Consider the following 10,000-nt stretch of genomic DNA (forward strand, 5'->3'; position numbering starts at 1 on the left):
GAAGGAGAGACTAAATAAATAATAAATCAGTTATTCCCACACTATTGATAAAGATAAGGATAAGCAACAGGAAGAGAATAATAACATGTAAACCAGTATAACGAGAGAGAGAGAGAGAGAGAGAGAGAGAGAGAGAGAGAGAGAGAGAGAGAGAGAGATTGCGTACTAAATTAGATCACCACTTAAGCAACGAATGATGAAAAGGAGGAAGAAGAATAAGAGAAGATAAAACGTACATAAAAGTATTAGATGCGACACTAAAAGTACTGCATAACACCAGAGAAGAAGAGAAAAGAAGAGGCAGAAGAAAAATAGGGAGAGAATAGAAATGGAGGATGATGGAGATTGAAAAATGAAATGAAAGAGAGTGGAAGAGATAAAAACTAGATAAAGAGCAACAAAAATTAATGCAAAGATAGAAACAACGATAAGAAGACAAGAATAAAGGAAAACAAGAGATTGCAACACAAGACAACACAAGGAAATGAGGAAAAGAAAATAGAAAATAAGCAAAACGAAAGACTGTAGACATGAAGAGAATAAAAAAAAGAAAAGTACAAATGAAAAAATGGAAGCTAGAAAAAATTGAGACAAAGAGAGAGAGAAAAAAAAGAGGAAGAGAAAGAGATAGTGGTAGTGATGGGAAAAAAAAAGATGGACAATGGGAAAAGTCAGGAAGGGGAAAAAACGAGGCTTAGGTTGAGGGACAAGGGGGATAAAAAGAGGGGAAAAAAGGGTATTGTCTTTTCCCTCCTGGCAACAGCATCCTGTGTGAAGCTTCTCCCCCCACGAGGTTGTGTAAACAAAGAGGTTGTCATGGTAACGAGCCACAGAACGAGAAGAGAGAGAGAGAGAGAGAGAGAGAAAGGTTATATCACTCGTACCTTTCTATCTCATATTCTCTCTCTCTCTCTCTCTCTCTCTCTCTCTCTCTCTCTCTCTCTCTCTCTCTCTCAGGTAACAATATAGTAAAAATAACATGAGTGTGAACGATATGAGAAGGAAATATCACACAGTCACCTGCAGAGAGAGAGAGAGAGAGAGAGAGAGAGAGAGAGAGAGAGAGAGAGAGAGAGAGAGAGACGCACAACCTGAGGGACACTCGTGGAGGTAGATATGAGAAACATACTCTCAAGAAAACAACTTTGAGATTCACACGTCATATTCTCCACTGGAAAATATTTCAAACTCAATAGAAAAGAAACGTTTAAAAAAAGTAATATTCTGAAGAAGAGAGAGAGAGAGAGAGAGAGAGAGAGAGAGAGAGAGAGAGAGGGAGAGAGAGAGATCTTCATCGTTCTTTGCGCCAAATTCAGAAACGCTTCCTTCTCACACCACAACCATTTTCAAAGCCTGCAGAGACGATATGCCGATTTCTAAAGAGTATTTGTCCTGTTGGTGATACAGAAAAGCTGTTAACATGTCACTAGAATTGCAGAAACACCCTAAAATAAAATAAAAACTCGTGTCACTTCAACTACAGCCCTTTGAAATTGTGGAGGTGAGATGTAAAAGTGTTTCAGTATATGAGTGTTTGTATCTCAAGATTACAACTAAATTGAATAAGGAAGCAAATATTCACCTAATGGTCTTTACGAATACGATAAAAAAATATATACATGTAAAAAATAAATAAGCAACATCTCAGGGGGTCAAAATCAACTTATAAATCCATGTCTGTGTTTTGAAAAGTTTATCTCAAGTGTTGGTTCAATAGTCCACTGGTTCACTGGTTCACTGGTTCACTTGGTTCACTGGTTTACTGGTTTACTCAATGCGTGTTTCGTGAGGCGAGGCAGTGTTCGTGACGCCGAGGTGTTTCCTTAGTGTTTCCAGTCCTCTGTGTTTCCCAAGAAGTGTGTAAGGAGCACAAAGCACCCACCTTGACGTATTATAACAATGAATACTGACCTTTCACTCACTTTTTGTATCACTTTTTAATTTACGTTTGAGTAAGGCAAGGGACTCAAACATTTATCTTAGAGTGAGAAGAGATCAAGACACATTTAGTTCTTCTGTGGATCCGTTTTGTTTCAATAAATGTTTCAATAAATGCTAGGTATGATGGAAAACATTGCATTTCTCAGTGCTTAGATCAGTTTTTCTAGTCATTTAACTCCAGAATTCATGGTATTTTTCTCACCCTATAAAAGACTTTACAGGCATTTAAGACTACAAAGATTTATAAGGTATTTTTATAGTCAGGCAGCAACAGGAGGAAGATGAAGGAAAAGTGAGGATGACATGAAGTTAAGGGAAACAGTCACACTGAAGCAACACTCTAAATTCTGCAACATTTCCCGCTACAAGTGTAAAGAATAATTGTGTTGCTTCAGTTCGAGTCCCACAAGTTGTCCCACATGAGTCAATTTACGTGACTAACCCTGAACCCTTCCGAGGTAGCCAATGAATGTTCTTCCCTCCACGACTGATGTAAATACTCCTCAGCCTCGTACAAGCCTTCAGATAACCTGAAAACTTCCAAACAGTGTAAAATAAAATGGATAAAAAAAAGTATATATAAGCATAGACGTAAATAAGTAAAGAACCCAACCAAACTCTCTCTCAAAAAAATATGAAAAAAAAAAGTGAAGAAATGTATAGACTGTGTGAACAACTTGATCTTTGACTCGTGTTTACTCCGAAGAGGTGAGACACGTGGCCTTGACGGAATGTAAACAAAAAACAGCTGATCGCCACTGACCACCACGTGTTCCCTTCCTACATGACTTACTTAATGCCCACGTGTTATTTCCATATCATTGTAGCCCGTAAGCCTCTAGTACTTATGTATCAGTATCCTTTGTTTCGTTGTAGCTTAGGTGTCCGTAGTTGTAGTGTAGAGGATAAGGTATACAGATAATACATAAATTGAAGCTAATGTGTCATATTCATACGTATATACATTCGTCATGCATACCATATGTGTAAATACATACATAGCTATATGACATGTGTACTACGTGTTGTGGATACTTCTATGGCGATGGTTTAAGTATGTATGTATGTGTGTATGTAAGTTAGTCTCAATCAATCAGCCTTCATCTTTCATTTCTATTCATTTACTTCGAGGTTCATTAATAATAGTGCTCATGTCCCCCTCTCTTTTTCCCTTACCGGCGCCTTGTGACCTCGTTGCCGTGGCGCCGGGGTTCAGTCAATCAGTCAGTCAATCAGTCAGTCAATCAGTCAGTCAATCAGTCAATCATCGCTTCTCTATTCATCAGTCTAATCGTGTTCTAATCATGAGGACAAAAACTTCATGAATCAGAAACTTTTTGACCTCTTAACAGTGTGATTCATAATGTGTTACTTAATGGTCTTAGTCTTCAATACCACGTCACAACCTTCCTTTCATGTTCTCTGTGCAATGTTTAGTCTTTGGAGGTAATGTGACAACGCGGCTTTTGAAACTATACACACACATTTACTGATTCATCCCCTTCAACTCGTCAGCAAGTCTTCAACTCGTCTTGTTCATCAGTTCTTCAAATCTTCACATATCACATATTTTTTCTGTCAAACTACACATGAACTAATTCTTCCATTTTCACTAATCATCAACTCTTCAACTCGTCCTGTTCATCAGTTCTTGAAATCTTCACCTATCACTTTTTTTTTAAGTCAAACAACACATAAACTGATTCTTTCTTTCAACTATTCATCAACTCTTCAACTCGTCGCCTATTGTATCTTTCCTATCAAATATAAACACAATCTGATTCCTCCATTTAACCACTCAACTTAGCTCCCGAAGTCATCACTCCCAATCATAACACTGCTCAGCTTCATAACACAGATGGGGCGGCGACTCTATAAGGCTTAAAATCGCAACGCGTTTACCTTTCCTACTATTACTAATCACTCTCCTATCATGCTGTTACCTGTGAAAAAGAACAAGCTCCCACGATAGAAATATGGTAACTATACGACTTCAAACAACAATATATTTATACCTGTCCGCATCTCTAATAAGCACCACTAATTAACTGTCATACCTTTGTTGTTACCTGAGCAAATCCACCCCCCAACCCCTTGACATATGCCGTGATCCTGTGGCTTGAAAATTAATCACTTTATATCTCCCTGTCCGGCCATTTAATCAGCCGCCACTCATCACCCGTCACGCACCTTTCCCGATAAAGTCTACCCATGATATTGTCACTGGAAATTCTTCACAGCACATACACAGAGAGGGCTTCAAAATTATCACTATTCATTTACCTGTCTTTATTTTGACCATCAAATATCATGTCACACACCTTTCCTGATAGTCTACCCGTGATATTGTCACTGGAAACTCTTCACAACACATAGACAGAGAGAGCTTCATGGATTTCACTATTCATTTACCTGTCTTTACTTTGACCATCAATTATCATCTGTCACGCATTTTTCCTGTTGAATATTGCCTATGATACTGACACTGCAAGGTCTTCCTAACAGATCCATCACGATTACACACTTAAAAAGGAAGTCACGCTACATATACACCTGTGCACACCTTTAATAATCATTCATCATTTGTCGCACGTTTCACATCTTACCACTTCATAATCTTCACAAGCACATTGACTCTACACAATAAAAATAAAGAAATCACTTTATATTTACCTATCTACACCTGTAATCACCAATCATCACCTGTCACATACTATCTACAATGCTGTCACTGCAAGATATTCACAACAGACACACCGAGAGACTGCAAACTTGGAAAAAAAAGAAAATTCTACTAATACCTGTTCATACCTTTAATCACTTATCATTATCACACCTCTCATATGTTATCCTATGATCAAATTCCTCATTCAATGTAACTCCACGTGGCTTATAAACTATTACTACATTTACACCTGCACACACTACATTAATCACCATCTCCCATTCTATTTTCACACTGGTAACTTTAAATTCCTTATCCACTGCAATCCCACGAGTCTTTAAAACAAATCCTACACTTACACTTGTCCACGCTAAGTTAATCACCACCTCCATATACTCTCCCTCACTGTTGCCTGTTTAAATTCCTCATCAAATTAATCTTTTTAAATTCTTCATCCACTGTAACCCTCACGTGTCTTTTAAAACAAATCTTACACTCACACCTGTTCACATTGAGTTAATCACCACCTTCCGTGCTTTACCACACTGTTACCTGTTTAAATTCCTCATCAAATAAATTTTTTTAAATTCTTCATCCACTGTAACCCTCACGTGTCTCTTAAAATAAATCTTACACTCACACCTGTTCACACTGAGTTAATCACCACCTTCCATGCTCTCCCACACTGTTACCTGCTTAAATTCCTTATAAAATCAACTGTTTAAATTCCTTATGTAATATAACCCCACGAGTCTTTAAAACAAATCCTACACTCATACTTGTTCACACTGAGTTAATCACCACCTCCTGTGCTTTCCCACACTGTTACCTGCTGCATTTCCTTATCACCTGTAAATCCGCACGTCTTACAAGCCATTACTACCCTTGCACCACTTATCATACCTGTCATACTTATAATTGTCATACTCTTTCACACTGTTCGCTGTTTAAATCACTCGTCCACTTACACTTACACTCACACTACCATACTTCTCATACTTGTCATACTCTCTCACACTATTCGCTATTCAAACTCTTCATTCACTTACTTTACCATACTTGTCATACTCTCTCACACTAATTTGCTGGTTTAAACTCCTCATCCACTCACACTTCCACGCTTCTCATCCTTGCCATACTCTCTCGCACTGCTGTCTATTCAATCTCTCCCCGACAGACGCTGTGACTCTGCGGCTCACTAAAGGATGTACACAATGATATGTACATAGTCCCACCCACCCTTTAAACGGAGAGAGAGGAATACATACATGGACATTTGGTGTACAGTAAGCGGCCGCAAATCGTACAAAACAAGAAAGAAAATCATCATACTGTTATGTAACCATGTCCCATATCAAAGGCAAATAATAATAATGATAATAATAATAATAATAATAATAATGATAATCTTGGTGCTGCTTTAATGGCTGTCTTAGAGCGAGGACGTCCCCTTTTTACTCTCTCTCTCTCTCTCTCTGGAAATCTATCTTCGGATGTTTGTTTTGTGTTATCTAATCTCTCTCTCTCTCTCTCTCTCTCTCTCTCTCTCTCTCTCTCTCTCTGGGGCCTTTCAAGTACTAAAGAAAACGGGGCACGTGGCCGGAAGGAACAATATTACAGGACAGACTCGCTCAAATCACTTCTTCCCACTCCTCTTAACGTACTACCCTAGCTTAAGACTAATGATAACGATAACAATACTAATAATAGACGTAGTAATAATGATAGGTGGTAATACTAATGATACTAATGATAATAGTTGATCGCTGTGGCAGGCAGTCGGCAGTTCAGGGCATTAATGTTAAAAAATAGTTAGGTGATAATTATTGTATACACGCCGGCAACTGTTGACGTGGCGGCGACTAATATCGTACCTTTAGTGGTGTATTGTCGTACTTCAAACAAAAAAGCAGTATATATAGACGTGAGGAGAGTGGAATATGGTAATTTTATCCCATTTTTTACATGGTTAGTTTAAAAAAAATGAGTAATGGTCTGCTAGCAAGGAAACCACGATTTTTTATTAAGGAAGGTTAGAGAAAAGAGGTCAAGATGAATTTTTTTTTTTTTTAAGTGGAATGACATACATGGAGTGAGTGCAATATGGTAGAGTAATGGCCACTCGCTTATCTCTCCCTCCCACTGGTTAATCAAAGGAGACGATGGTCAGTGTGATGGAGCGATGGCAGGTGTGAACAGCCCTCAGGTTCATGAAGGGTTGATCAAGTTACCTGTGTTGAGTTTAGAGTACAGTGTTGGGTTTGTGTTTTGTATTGCTTTGGGGTTTTTTAATGTAATGTCACGTGCTTTTGTTTTTCTCTTAAAGTTTATGTTAGTTGGTTCTTATGTATGTAGAATATTCGTGTGTTTGTGTGTATGTGTTTTGTGGTTTGGGAAGTGAGATGATGATGATGATGATGATGATAATGGTGTGTGTGTGTGTGTGTGTGTGTGTGTGTGTGTGTGTGTGTGTGTGTGCTCCCATAATGATTAGTATGTATATGAATCATGCACATATAAGAAAAAAAAACAAGATATTTACTCACATATACGATATTTTTGTATGTTGCTTATGAAAACAATGATTTAGACGCTCATAACTACTACTACTACTACTACTACTACTACTACTACTACTACTACTACTACTACTAATACTGCTTCTATCTCTTCTCCTCCTGCCTATGTATATAAAACCTCAAAGAAAGTTATCCCTAGAAAAATACATACATATATATAAACAAAAGTCTATACATATACCTCGAAATCCTGCGGGGTGACGGTGAAGGAGACATAAACTTCACCTTGGACGCTATTTTTGTATGTGTAAATAAGTGTAAATTGAATGTAGACAAGCAGTAATACACCCTCATAGTTAACGTCACCACTCTTTACATGGAACCTCCCTCTCTTCTAAACCTTGGCTACTGCAACCTCTCTCTCTCTCTCTCTCTTCATCACCAGTCACCATTTGTATTTAGAACTCCCCTCACTGACCCTTCATCATCTTAACTGTCAGAACTTTACTCTTTATGATTTTATACGTCTAACTTCCATTTATAAAACTTCTTTACCTTAATTTTCACCACCTGTACTTAAAACTTCCCTGACTCACTCTTCATCATCTTAACTCTCAGAACTTTACATGTAACTTCCTTTAATAAAACTTCTCTGTCCTTATTTTGATTTATTGAAACTTCTAAGTGTTACTACCTGAAACTTCCCTGACTGAGGTTTCATTCCCTTAACTCTCAGAACTTTACTTTCCATGACCTTATACACTGAACTTCCCTTCATAAAACTTCTCTACCTTAACTACTGAAACTTCTCCATGTTACTACTTATACCTGAAACTTCCCTGACTGACGTTTCCTTACACTGACTACCAGAACTTAACTCTCTATCTCTGTGTCTCTACCTTATATGAAACTTCCCTTAATGAAACTTCCTTAACTATTGAAACTTCCTTATGCTACTACCTGAAACTTCCTTTACCAATACTTCTATACATTGACTATCACAACTTTACTATGTCACTACCTTATATGAAACTTCCTTAATGAAATTTCTCTACCTTAACTACTGAAACTTCCCTATGCTACTATCTACACCTGAAACTTCCTTTACTAACACTTCCATATATTGACTATCGAAACTTCTTTTTTGTGTCACTATTCATCACCTTCCTATTCAACATTCCTATATATTCTGCCTAACACTTCTCTCCATGTCACGTAGATTCTGATCCTCCTTTACTAATACTTCTCTATCTTCAATATCATCATTTTCTTCTTTTCCTACAGCCTTTCTAGATTTTCCCAAACTTTTTTTTTCATTAAACTTTTTATTTTTTCTGTAACTAGTTCCTTTACCCACAGTCTTCCTAGCTACTTGTATGTTTTGATAATAAGAACCTACTTTTCGATACAGCTGTTCTGGTATTTTTTTTTTTCCCATTCATATCTCGTTACTCTTTTTTCTAATCAATCTTCATCTGCAGCCGTTTTAGTCAGTCTTATCTCTTTTCCATCAGAACTTTTTGCTTTTCTACTTTTCAAGCCACTTTTATACTTTTATCAATCAAACTTCTTGCTTCTTCACACGTACACACACACGAGCAAGGGCGGTACCTGGTCCGAGCTGTGTACCGCCAAACGTCCTCCTTCCCTCATATTTGTTCCTTTTCTCTTCGTCTTTCCTCCCTCTATCCCTTCCTTCGTCACGTTCTCTTCTTCTCTCCCTCTCTTTCCCCATTTTCTCTCCTATTGTCTTCTCTCTCTTCCTCGTATTTAGTCAGTTCCTCTTCTATTCTCTTCTCTTCCCTCTCTCCCTCTGTCTCTTTCCTTCCTTCCCCCTCCTTTCATTCCTCCCTCATTCTCCCCTTCCCTCCTTCCCTTTCCTCTCTTCTCCTCCCTTTCCTCATTTCCTCTCCCATTCTCTTCCCTCTCTCCCTCTGTCACTTTTCTTTCTTCCCCTTCCTTTCATTCCTCCTTCATTCTTCCCTTCCTCCTCCTGTTTCCTCCCTCACTCTCCCTTTCCCCTCTTCTCTCCTCTCCATGTATGTACAGATATACACATTCTCCCTTCACGCACACATATGTACTACCGTTCATGTGTACATCAAAAAACGTACATGTCTGCCTAACCTATGTACACCTCCATTACGCTCATGTGTACAACCTGATCTGTGTGCGTGCGTGTGTGTATACCTTAGGTGTAAGTGCTAGCTGGTTACAAAATAAACAAATAGATAAAAAGTATACATGTTTGAAAACGTGCACGGGAGTTGATCTTCTGTGTACGTGGAATGTTTTCACTATACGTACATGACCCCAAAAATACATATGTGGTGTATGTTTTTTAGCGTACATGTAAACCTCCTCCCTTGGTGTGTACATGAGGATTATATGTGTACCAAAAAAAAGTTTACATTGTGTGTGTGTGTGTGTGTGTGTGTGTGTGTGTGTGTGTGTGTGTGTGTGTGTGTGTGTGTGTTGACCTCTTGTACTTCCTGGGTTTTAGTACCAAATTATCGTATTCGCTTTTAAATTCATGTTGTGTGTGTGTGTGTGTGTGTGTGTGTGTGTGTGTGTGTGTGTGTGTGTGGAATGCCAGTTATTCTTGTTATTTCTTACATTGGCAACACTGTAATTGCAAATCTAACCACTAGTAAAATTGGCAATACTGTTCTAATAATGGACGTGATTATTTAGTGTGTGTGTGTGTGTGTGTGTGTGTGTGTGTGTGTGTGTGTGTGAGGAGTCCATGTATACCCTTCATGCCCATCTATATGTATGATTCGTGTATATGTATGTATAAATTTGAGAAATGTAATAAAAAAGAATAAATCCGTTGTCTTTTTCTTATCCAATGACTCTCTCTCTCTCTCTCTCT

The sequence above is a fragment of the Portunus trituberculatus genome, chromosome 25 (genome assembly GCF_017591435.1).
Source record: "Portunus trituberculatus isolate SZX2019 chromosome 25, ASM1759143v1, whole genome shotgun sequence".
In the NCBI taxonomy this organism is placed as follows: domain Eukaryota; kingdom Metazoa; phylum Arthropoda; class Malacostraca; order Decapoda; family Portunidae; genus Portunus; species Portunus trituberculatus.